The sequence below is a fragment of the Micrasema longulum genome, unplaced genomic scaffold (assembly GCF_059751315.1).
Source record: "Micrasema longulum isolate JH-2025_06_02 unplaced genomic scaffold, ASM5975131v1 h1tg001011l, whole genome shotgun sequence".
NCBI lineage: Eukaryota > Metazoa > Arthropoda > Insecta > Trichoptera > Brachycentridae > Micrasema > Micrasema longulum.
Window position 1 is genome coordinate 327,282 of NW_028278199.1, and position 12,431 is coordinate 339,712.

The 12,431-nt window shown below is 32.6% G+C and overlaps 1 protein-coding gene across 1 annotated transcript in view; it reads right to left on the reverse strand.

The window, feature by feature from the left end:
- Positions 1 to 4,513, reverse strand: part of hiw (MYC binding protein highwire) — a 242,193-nt gene extending 237,680 nt beyond the window's left edge. The window contains exon 1 of the mRNA XM_088232701.1: positions 4,420 to 4,513. The gene's annotated coding sequence lies outside the window, so the exon portion shown is untranslated. The remainder of the gene's footprint in view (positions 1 to 4,419) is intronic.
- Between the last annotated feature and the right edge of the window lie 7,918 nt (positions 4,514 to 12,431).

The window sequence follows — 12,431 nt, forward strand, 5'->3', positions numbered from 1 at the left end:
CAAATATCAGGAAATAAGAAAATAAATAAGCTGTTATAACAAATAAAAAAGGGCGCTGGCGGCCGGCCCGTTTCTTCAGCCATTAACATCGCTGGACATGTTTAAGTATTTTTTTATGTTAAAACCTCTGGCGCTCACTAATCCGGATAATTGGAGTTGGCTGTAGTAAAAATGCAGTATACATCAGTATCATCATCGCCTTATCGGAACCCAATGGTGCATAGGGCCATGAATTGGTGCGCCAAATGCAGAGTATCTTGACCATTTTTTACATGTTACATTAAGGTAAAATGATCAGTCTCACTGTGAAATATTTTTAAAATATATTACATGTCGACCTTGCCGGGAATCAGACCCTGGACATCAAGCATTATTAGCATATGCGCTGACCAAAACACCACGAGGCGTCCAAGAAAATCAAGATATAATAATAACAACAATATTTATTTTAATCAACAAAGATACATGTACTTGAAAACATACAATTTGTGCATATACAATCTTCAAATAGATGGAATAATTGATGGAAAGGGGATGCCGGGACAAAGTGCTTAAGAAGGACGTCTTTTGGTCATTCAAAGAACACGAAAACAATAAAATACATGTGTTCTTTAAACCCTGTCACATCCGAAACCACGATGATCAGTATGGGCAAGAAGACATAATAGCATATTTAAAAAAATATTTAGAGCAAAGATTTTTTTAAAAAATAAAATAGTAAAAAACACAAATGGTTGCTTACTTCTGCAGGGGAAAAGTGAGGGGAGCGCGGCGCAGTGTCAGACTCCCCCCTTCCACCTCCTCGTTTCACCCCTGCAGAAGTAAGCAACCATTTGCTTTTTTAGATGTTTTATTTTTTTAAATGTTATTCTTTCTAAAAAAATGTTTTAATTTGCCAATATGTCTTCTTGCTCATACTGATCATCGTGGTTTCGGATGTGACAGGGTTTAAAGAACACCCTGTATACATATATAATATATGTATGGAATAGAATGGTTATGGTTATTTTGTAAAAATTAACGAATACATCTGCAAATAATTCACAACTACCGTCGGTATACTGGTAAAACCCTATAAATGTTAAAATTTGATAAAAACAATTGCAAAATGTAGTTATATATCATATTTCGAGCATTATCAAATGATAAAATCCTTCTAGGTTTAGTTTCAAAGTTATCAGGTATAAATAAAACCTTATTATTAAAAAAAAAATATATTCCTTAATGTTTTCCGGTAAAAAGCATTAAATTTATCTACCATATATTTTAATTAATCTCTTCCATTAAAACTATTAAAAGGAATTAATATGGTTTCATGAGTGTCCTAAAAATGTTGAAAATACTTTTGTTGAGTCAAACACTGGAATAGATTTTTCTCAGTGTTGTCAATTGGCATTTAGAGGGTTTTACCAGTATACCGACGATATGTAGGTATCCTAAGAAAAATAAAATACGCGAATGAACATTTGATATTAAAAGTTTTTAAGTTAACAAACGCAATATTGAATGCAATAAGTTAACAAAGGCAATATTTAATGTAAGAAAATCATGAATTTGAAAAATCAGCGTGTGTGACCTCGATAGACTAAATAACTACTAGACCGATTTACGTGCTGTTTTTTGGGAGATGAAGAACTTAGGCTTGAGCATATTTACAGATCTTAAAATCTTCAATTCTTTAAGTTAAAAAAAAGTTAGGAGCTTAAATGTTTTATTTATCGACCCTCGGGGCTGCATTCGGTGAGAATGCATATACTAAAAAAAATATATATATTAATATTAAAAAAATATATATATTTGAATGTTTACAAACAACATTAGTTTTTTGTGGATCCCAATCGGATTATTTCATTAAAGTCCTTTTAATTTCTACAACTGTTCTTATTTTTACTGGATATTTGGTAATAATAATACAATATTAACTGACATTCAATACATTTTTGAAAATCGTATTCCAACATCAAGTGCACCCCTGTTGGCAAATAGAGCAGAGTTTGACCTTATAAAAACAGTTCTAAATTAGAATATTTATTATTTTAAATTGTGGAATTTAATTATAAACAAGTACCCAGGTAACTTACAAACGAAAAGTTACATCATCTTTTTTGCGTTAATTCCAACGGTTTTTACCCGCTTTCAAGACACAATCGCGCATTTTGGTTTCGAATTAAATCTCAAGTTCACGTCAAAACCCGGCTGGCGGTTAAAGAACGAATAAACACGCGTTAAGCATGACTGATTGTTTGGGCATGAGTTAAGGTATCATAATTTTGGAGGGCTCAAGCTGCATAATGTGTATTAATAGGTCAATGGTTTTATTTAAAAAAAAACTGAACGTGTTTCTATGGTTACTTTTGTAAATATACTTAATAATATTTCATTTTAAGAGGAAACGCAGTCTGACTTTTCTTCAGACAAACGAATTCCCGTATTTTCTTCCTGGATTATGGCACAAGAGCATTGATTTTTTACAGTATAGATATTTACCATTGGCGAGTTACTATTGTTTTGTTTTTTTATTTATAAATTGTTTATTATAAGAACTAGAAACATCCAAAAACCCATAAAAGCGCCCAGTTTTATCTGCTGTCTTCGGACGCACAGTCTACACATGTGATAACTATTTTTGAAGAACGCAAAATAGGACAAAAAAGATAATTTCATTCTGATACTTTGTATAAATAAATAACAAAATCGGTTCAATTTTGAAGTGTGGAAAACGTGACAACGAAACGTCGATTTTGTCTATTTTAGTTAGGCACTTTTTAAGGTACGACATGCAGTTGTATTTTTCGCACAGTATTGGAGGGGGAATCTGCTAGACAGTGACAGAAAAACAATGTTCAAATATCTATTTATCAAAATTCACTGTCACAGCATATCCTCATAATTTATGTAATCCGAAATACAAAAATAATAATGTGTACACACATAACTAATTTGATCTAAATATAATAGTTGATATCAAACATTTGAGAGTGTTAATTTATTATATATACGAGTATTTACTTAAATCTAGCAATAGCAAAGCATTGCCGGGTTCAGCTCGTTTTACATAAAAAGCGTAATTTATTTATTTTGTTTGGGAACATTATTGGCAAATGTCAGTAAATCAGCCACTGTAACCGCTAATAATTTTTCTTTCTTTACTTTCGTACAACACTTCGTTATATAAATATTTTTTCAAATCTGGCATTCTTTTTGCAAACGTCAAACGCCGGTCGTCTCACCAACAAAGGGAAGTACTTATGTAGGAATACGATTGTTAAAATGTATTGAATTTAATATTATTTTGCTGTCACCAAAAATCCAATAAAAATAAATAAATAGGTACAAATTATAAGAAATTTAAGGAAATAATCTGATTGAGATCCACAAAAAACAAATGTCATTCGTAAACATTCAAAAACAAACTTTTTTTATACGCAAAAAAATAACATTTTTCAATTTTTTTGCAATTGCATTCTCCTCGAACGCAACTCTAGTAGATCGATAAATAAAACATTTATGCTCCTAACTTATTTTTTACATATTAGATTGAAAATTTTGATATCTACGAACATGCACAGCGCAAATATTTGTATTTCTCTGAAAACCGCACGTAAATCGGCTGAGGAGTACGGTGACATCACACGTACAGAGGAATTATATATATATATATATTAAGATAGAAATGTAATCATAACATAACAACGAACCGAAAAGCGCTAAAAATATACAAATTTACTCTCTAAAATTATGCCTTTTATTTCATTGTGTATTTTTATTTAACATTTGTTTTAATAAACTCGTAAGGTTAAACAAGAAAAACGCCTAGTTTTAGACGTTTTGAAGCGACTTTTAACTTATTTAAATCCGGTTTTGATTTTAGCCGAAACTAGAACAGAAGCCGAAATTCGGTTTCGCTTGTCTCTGGTTTTGGACGGTCACTAAACTCTGCTTTTTGTGTGATTATTACTTTCAGAATACATTGGAAAACATAATACTTAAAAAAATGAACTAAATGGTAAAATAATAATAACAATATTGGCTAGACAGTGAAAAAAATTCAACGAAAATTTTCCGCGCGCCGGCGCCGGCGCCGACACCTGCTGATTTTCTCTGCTCCCAATTTTTTTATCTGAAAAACTTCGCTGGTACAAAATAACACAGTTAATTTTTTTATCTGCATGCAATTAATCCATCAAAAAGAACAAAAATATTGATTTGGCGATTCGCCGCTAAACAACATCAAACGTGAGGGTTAAAAATCGATCGCAAATGCGCCAGGCACCAGTATGGAAAATATGTGCATCGCGTCAAAACATGTAGCAACGAAGGACAATATTGTTATTTGAGTTGTGTAGTTTCGTGACTCACAGGCCGGTGTGTTTTCTCGAATCGTTCTCAAAAGATCCAGTAAAATGCTTCCGTACTTACTAGAATTGGTGGAAAAAACAGTCTGGGCCGTGGCGGCGAACCGTCGGGGAACACAATAAGAAACGACTGAAAAACGGGTGGAACACAAAATCCTAGTAGAATGGGGTCGCGCAGGCGCACTGGACACGGCTCACCACGGCACGCGGCACCCTATCCTGGGGGGCGCGTCCCAGGGGCGGCCAATGATTACAATATTATTATTTCCGATTCAATATACGTTTAATCGAAATTCAAAATAAATGAAGTTTTTCTTAAGATTATAAACTTAAACCTTCCTTTTGTCACAAAGCGCAACTTTATTTCTAAAATGTATTAATTTGAAAGCGTAATAAACATCTTGATGTTCATTTTCATAATTTTATTACTGAAATTAAGATTCAAATCCGAATTCATTAGGTATTGAATATCTCGGAGCATTTTTATCTCGCGTATTTACATACAAAATACGCGAGATAAAAAAGTTTTCTACGGCCGCAAGAGCGGTTTTGAATAGCTTCGCAGGGATACCCGATCGCTATCATGCATTTTTTTGCCACAGCTCTTAATGGTACAAGAATCATTACAAATACAAGCGTTAAATACATAAAAAAATCTGCAACTCGAAACAATAGGCAAGTAAGCAAACTTGGTTATTCTGCTTGACTTCCAACGAACTTTGACAGAAGCGATGAGAAAAATTGGCGGGAACAAAACACAAAGTTACTCAGTGGCGCGCTCAGGCCCACCCCGGGCCGCAAATGACATGAATTTATCCATTCTACCGTCTGCGTCTGTTCATTATTACAAGAATTTCCAAATAAACAAACCAGCCGCGTGATACCCGACGGAGAATAGCCTATTTCACACAGATCATCTTAATCTAAACGGCACGGTAAAATTATAGTGGATTGACATTTATTAGATTCGTTAGTACCTATTTCAATTTGATAATATTTATATTTTTCCTTTTTTTATTTATAAAACTCTGTTAATGACTTTAGTTAAAATATCAATAAAAACGTCTCGGTTAATATATTATTTTAAAAAAAAGAAACATCAGCGATCTTATAATTTACCCAAATATTTCAATTTTGGTGATCGTTTTCAACGAGTTGTAAATAACTCACTATTAGAAAATAGAAATATGGTCAGGGTAGAGTAAGGTTCAAACCTCGGACCTCTGATCCGTGAGTTCACAACACTAGCCACGGGACCACAACCCGATTAAAATAATATAGTAAAACTTAACAAAAGAGATTTCAATGATAATATTATCAAAATCGTTATTGAAGTTTAATAAAAAATAGCTCTAAAGTAAAAATCCTGCAAAAGGAAATCGACTGGAAATTAATCGGTCTCATGGCGTAGGTACTAGTCATTGCGTTAGCCAAATAAGTCAATAATTGTAAAACAACAAATGAGGGTACTTCTTGCAAACCCGGTAAAATCCATCTTTTTTTTATTTTGAGCAAGTCACAAAAAACTAATACAATACTCAAGTTATTTTTTTATTATAATCAGTAAATATTTTATACGAAAGCAGTGATGACATAAGTATGATTATCTCAAGAAACAGTAGTGAAATAATAAATTTAATTTTATACCTTACCAACTTTGCAATACTCGAGTAGAGGTTGTCATTTTTGCAGCTAAGCCGATAATTTAAAAGTCAAGTCTTACAAATTAAGCCGTATTTTTAACTGAAAATGTTAAAATTATGGTAAAAAATTGTATTCTGAATAAGTTTTAATTAATATCTCACTTTTTTTTAATTTTGGATTTTGCGGGATTTGCAAGTAGTACGCTCAAATATCGATTTTCCGTATTGTATTTTATCATGCCGTGTAGATTTTTGCCGTATGTGAAATGGGCCAATCATGCGATATCACGCAGTGGGCTCGTGGTTTGCACGTGCACAGCGGTCCAGTCTCCGTGAATGTACTTAAGAGATGACACATTTCGTAAGGTTTTACTTGCGTAACAAATGTTCGTAGTTACCTACCCGCCGCCGCCGTCCGCGGGGGTATCGGAACTTCCTATACAATGATTATTTTTGTAAAGCCTTGTAAAGCCTTAAAGTACCTTGTCCAGGAAAATGTACAAAAAACAGCAAATGGGAAAGATCACTCATAAAGTTTTAAAACATTGTGAAAACACTCGTATGAGGCGTGTTTTACGCAGAGCTGTTAATTTTTTGGGGAAAACTAGTTTTACAAATATATTTTTCGTTAATTTCTACATAAAATAGGACGTATGTACACGTGTTTTAAGCGGGACGAACCATTTTCGAGATATTGGAGTTGAAAGAAAATTAAAAATTCATTAGCGTAAATATGAGTTTGGCCTAGTTTGCAACATCGTTTTATATATATATATATATATGTATTTATTTCTCCTGTTTCTCCCTATTCACATACGCTTACTTTCACTGCGTATATCGGGGATTTGAATACGTTTTCGAGGTTTTTTTCTGTAAAATATATGTTTTATTTTTCAAAAATAGCACAGAACATGTCATTGAAACTATTATACATCGCAAACAATTATTTTCTACCATCTTTCTGGCAGCGTGCGAATACCATCTCGAAATAATGACTCATATTTTGAAGTTACCACGTTTCGAGCTATTTTTTTGGCATCTTATTTATTTATTTAAACACATTTTATAAATATACAGTTTACCTACACATGCATAAGGGCATTCAATTCGAGGAAATCGGTGGTAAATTAACATATTGTTGGTTTATTAATAATTTCAATATACAACAAAATATTGATAAACATATATATTTTTTAAGAAGTAAAAATTGACTAAATATCTACACTATACTAGGAAAAGAGAAGGGGGTCAAGAGGGAAGGAAAGAGGGAGGAAAACGAAAAAACTTAAATATTCAGGAAGTGAAATTTTATACGTGATTTGAATGTAAATAAAGAAGGGGCATCTCTGACATTAGTGGGTAAATTATTCCATAATCGAGCAGCTACTACTGTGAAAGAGGAGGCAAAATAATTAGATCGGTGAATGTGTATTGAAAGGGTTTTCTCGTTACTAGAACGAAGAGTTAGCCCATGCTATGATAGAGATTGGGAAAGCTCTCTCAGATAAACAGGTGAAGTGGGATTATTTTAAATATTGTGAAGAAGATATAGAATGTGAATGTTTCTTCTATGCCTGATACTGATCCAGTGTAGTTGCGTGCGATATTCGGTTATGTAAATGTCATCTTCATGAGAATGTAAGTGCTTTTTTTTTTTTTTTTGTAGTTGCAAATTATTTGTACCTTGCTTTTGTTATGTGCAAGGTTTTATCGAATACATTTATCTTTAAATTGTATTTCGTTGACTTCAACATTTTTCACCGTAGACTTACAATAATAAAAATAAAGCAGAATCAGAATAAACAAAATAATTCTAGAAATATTACATTAACAAATAATAAAAAATCGTAAAAGTTGGACACAAAAAACAAAAGGAGCTAGATACCACCATTGAATAACTTAGCCTGCTTGATCGTCCCTGTAATGAATCGAACAGTCTCTCTTCGTGTATCATTACAGTTCAGAAGCTCAGCTAGGTTATTAGTCGCAGCAATCAGAGTGTTTATTTTGCATTCAAGCTCCCACCTCGGCCTATCAAACATTGGACAGTATACAAGAAGATGTTCCACAGTCTGCTCAGTGATGCCATCACATGGACAGCAACTATCGTCTCGCAGCCCAAAGCGATGCAGATATTCCCTCATGCATCCATGTCCCGAGAGAGCCTGAGTTAATTCATATGTAGGCGTTTCATGCTTCCAAAATGTAAGTGCTGCTCAGCCAGGCCATGAGTCATGGATCGGAACAAGTGGTGATCGAAAGGGGTGTTGACCGGTGAATACGGCGGGTGGGGTAGGACTTCCCATTTGAGCATTTCCAAGTATGTTTTGACTGGCCTTGCAACATTTAGCCGAGCGTTGTCAGGCTGCAAAATTGCCTTTTCGTGTCTCTCTGCTTATCCTTCAATGCTCGGCTCAAAAACATAAATTGTAGTCAATAGTGATTTCCCGTGATGGTTTCATCGGGTTTAAGGAGCTCAAATTACACTACACCCAGCTGATTATAGTGCAGAATGGAGATGATGATGATGATGATGTTCCAACGAAGCATGGTCAACGTAAGTCTCCACAAGAATTCTATGAGCTTTAGCTGTAAGTGAACCAGAACCCTGGACGAGATGAATCCACTGTTAATTGTGGCTCTCACTCCACGAGATTGTTAAGAACGCTGTTGTCAAAATTAACAGAACGTCCAGAACAGGGCAGATCTGGCGATTTCGATTATCGATATTAATTTTCTACGGGTACTTATTTTCATCCGATGTTCACGAAAGTTGAGGGTAGACCGACTAATATGCACTGGCAACCGATGACAAGGTTTGACAAGTTTGAAAACCTATTGTTCTACGTAGTGAGTCATAGGTTATCTCATATACGCTATAAATGCGCACAAACTTATGGCCTGACCTGATGCATTCTAAAATGTTTGTTTTAACAAAAAGCGGACTGTAGCAAAAAAACTAATTTCATTCAGTTTTGTAAAAGGTTAGAAGTATTTGAAAAAAGGAAAGAAACACGGATATGGACCTACCTTTGATATGATCTGGATGTTCTTCAATTTTGGGCACTGAATGACGAAATTCACTGTGAATTATGTAACGATTTATGATAACTTTTACGACGCGCGATGAATCCAATAATTTGTATACAATGTTTTGTGTAATGTCAAAATGTTGTTTTGTTCCAAATCAAAATGTTCTATTTCAGTATTTCTTCTATCTATATGTATGGAAGGTACCATAATAAGGATGGGTCAAGGAAAGGATGGGAAAGAAAGGTAATAGGCCAGGAATAATATTAATAAATGCTGTTATTTACTAAACAGTATGTGTATATTGCAATAAAGAATTTTTGAATAAGCAGTGTTTTGAAATAAGGAAATTGTATGAAAAGTTGTGCGTTTGACCAGACAACCGTCTTAACAGGCATAATGAAAATCCTCCCATTGATTTATATCATCGACTTTCATATCCTACTTCAAATTGGTTCTCCAAGTCTGTTGGAATATTTGTCATAGATAAACACACGTTTTTCAAGTAAAAACATTTTTGTTTTGCGTAAAGAAAATAAAAGACAAAACTAAATGTTAAACTTTATTCAAATTACTACCACATTACTGTGAGTATAAAAGACTTACAAGTACAATGTTTTACATTACTAAATATAAATAAGGTTACATAATGTTTTCTTAATCTAAATCAATAATGTAGATTCAAATACTAAACAAAACTAAACATTAAAAATATTATAATGGTATAAAAACATTATTTTAACAAATCTTCTAGGAAAATGAATGTTCATCCGAGAAAACTTTTATTTGTAGAGCTAGCTGGTCATGCATAGCGTCAGTAAAAGTTTCCCAGGATATTTGTGACATATTCACATTGGAAAAAAGCACTGTTTTATAATTTAGTGGGTATTCTATATTGATCTCCAATGCAAAACTAATTATGTCAGTTCTAGGGTTATATGCAAATCAATTTTGATAGTAATATTGACAAATTTATACAGAATTTTTCGTCCTAAAATAAGAACAATAAATCATTTTCAATGAATATTTTTAACAAAAAGGTGAATTCTCAAATGAAATATTCATAATACAACAACATAAATATTTACTTTGTGTATAATCACCTATATTTAATTTGCAGATCGGTTTCAGAACATAACTGTTCCTCTGTCAGAGCGTTAAAATGAACTTTGAAACCGATCGGCAAATTAAATGGTGTAGCGATTTTACAGAAAGTAAATATTTAGTTATATTATTTAACATGGAAAAAGACGAAGTTAGTTCTTAAAATATTAATTTTGAACATTCATAACCTAGAAGATTACAGCCGTGGGTGCAGAGTAAATATTCCCAATACAAATTCTTAGTTATCAGGGCATTTAACTTTATTTTATTGTGGTTCACATGTGGTGTGCACATTAAATTTAGAAGTTTCAACAACTAAAAAAAACAACATTTAATAGGACCTCAAAAATTCATAAAGGTTTCCAAGGATATAGAAAAAAGGTTTAAAATGGGTTTGAAATACAAAGTGTCCAATACATCAGTGAAACCCTATCATGAAGCAAGTAAAACCCATATTATACAGATCAGAAAAGTGGTAAAAAAAACCGATCAGAAAACATTGTTGGCATTTGGTCAAAGGTGCAAGAATTGTTTCTCTGCTAAATTGTTGAATATGCTTCTCCAGAGTATTGACAGATAAAAAATATTTTGAAAAAAGAAGTGAAAATCTGACTGAAGCATGTTAGCATAGAACTATTTTAAAAAATTGAGTGACATGTGAACAATAAAAATTAAATTTGGAACACTGTACAGTCCTTTGAACAGGTTATCCTAGTAAGAGGACTATTAAATCAATATTTGGTCATCTTTTCTCATACAGTATAATAATAATAATTGACACCGCCAGAAATACACTGTCTTAAGCCTAAATTTGGCTGTTTTGAGTTGAGAATCCAGTTTAATGTCATTTTTTTTCGTTTCTTAGGAGAACACTAACATATTTCTATGATTTTTTTTAATGAGATACAACAAACTTACGCATTCTTTGAAATCAATTGAGTAAACTATTGAGGAGAACTCTGCAGTAATTATGATGCTACAGTATTCTTCTCATATTTTAACAGTCAATGAGAAAATACCACAAAAATTACCAGGCATTAAATTGTGAGCACTAATAAACTTTTAACTATTTGTTTTTGCTCTCCTGCAAAACAGATTTATAAAAACTACAGTGTACTTCTGGGGGTGCGAATTGTAAAATCTTGTGAATGCAAAGTTTTAGTACATACGCTAATTTTATCTGATTTTGCATTACAATTCGAATGCTTGTACGAACATAATGTAAGAAAAAAAAATTGCCACCACGAGGCAAAATGATAGTTTTTGAGGCGACAGCTTCATTTAATTTCTGACCCAAAAATAAATTTGTTTTCTGATTCAGAATCCGTGGAAGCATACTGTGAGCATAATGCATATCCGAATGCCCTCAGACTAATTTCAAAACAGAAGGTTGTACCACCAAGTGAATATCTGTAAATTAGCTGCAAGTTCAGTTGTCTGATCCGTGTAATACGGGCTTCAGAGTAAGTAACAAGTAAAAAGCGCATTATAGTATAGAAAATACACCCTTCTAAAATTTTACAGGTTTACAATAATTGTAGGTACATGGCAATGACACAAAATAGTAAGAGTCTTACGCCCGTGGGAACTGCTCTGTACTGTTTAATAAGGAACTGTTTATTACTAATATTAAATTGATTTTAGAATGTGTTAAATATTTTTGAGAAATATTATTTTTCAATGATGAGTATAATTTATTTTTCCTCGTATGTAAAAAGTCCTACATATATAAAAAAATTGAATTACATTTTTTATATTTTACCCCCCTCCCGTTACGATAACAAGGACGCGTGGAAGAAAGGTCAAAATTGATTTAAGTTTTTATGTCAACATGTTCATTCAATAAACTTCAAGTGTAAATAATTATTTGAATGAAGATGTATTATGTGACCAGAAATGAGTGTTTTATAAATTCCTCCACATTATAAATTAATTTAAAATTAAGTACATAAAAGTGATCAGTTGACAGGGAAATGTGTACTTTATACTGGGAATAAATGACAGTAAAATACATATAAAAAGGGAGATATAAATCTTATCTTTTCTTAGACACATAAACTGGTGTATAGGGCATTATATTGGTGTACCAATCACAGCGAATATTAATTATTGTTAATTACATAAAGGTGTGATGATGGTATCTTACGCTTCAGGTGACATATAACTTATTGAATTATCAAATATTTTTGTTTTTTAAAACTAGAAAGACAAAAGCAGTCATTTTGACAGCTTTGCAATGTAAAATGACGATTAAAAAAAGAAGCTTTGTACAGATTTTATATTTTGCAATTTTTCCTTA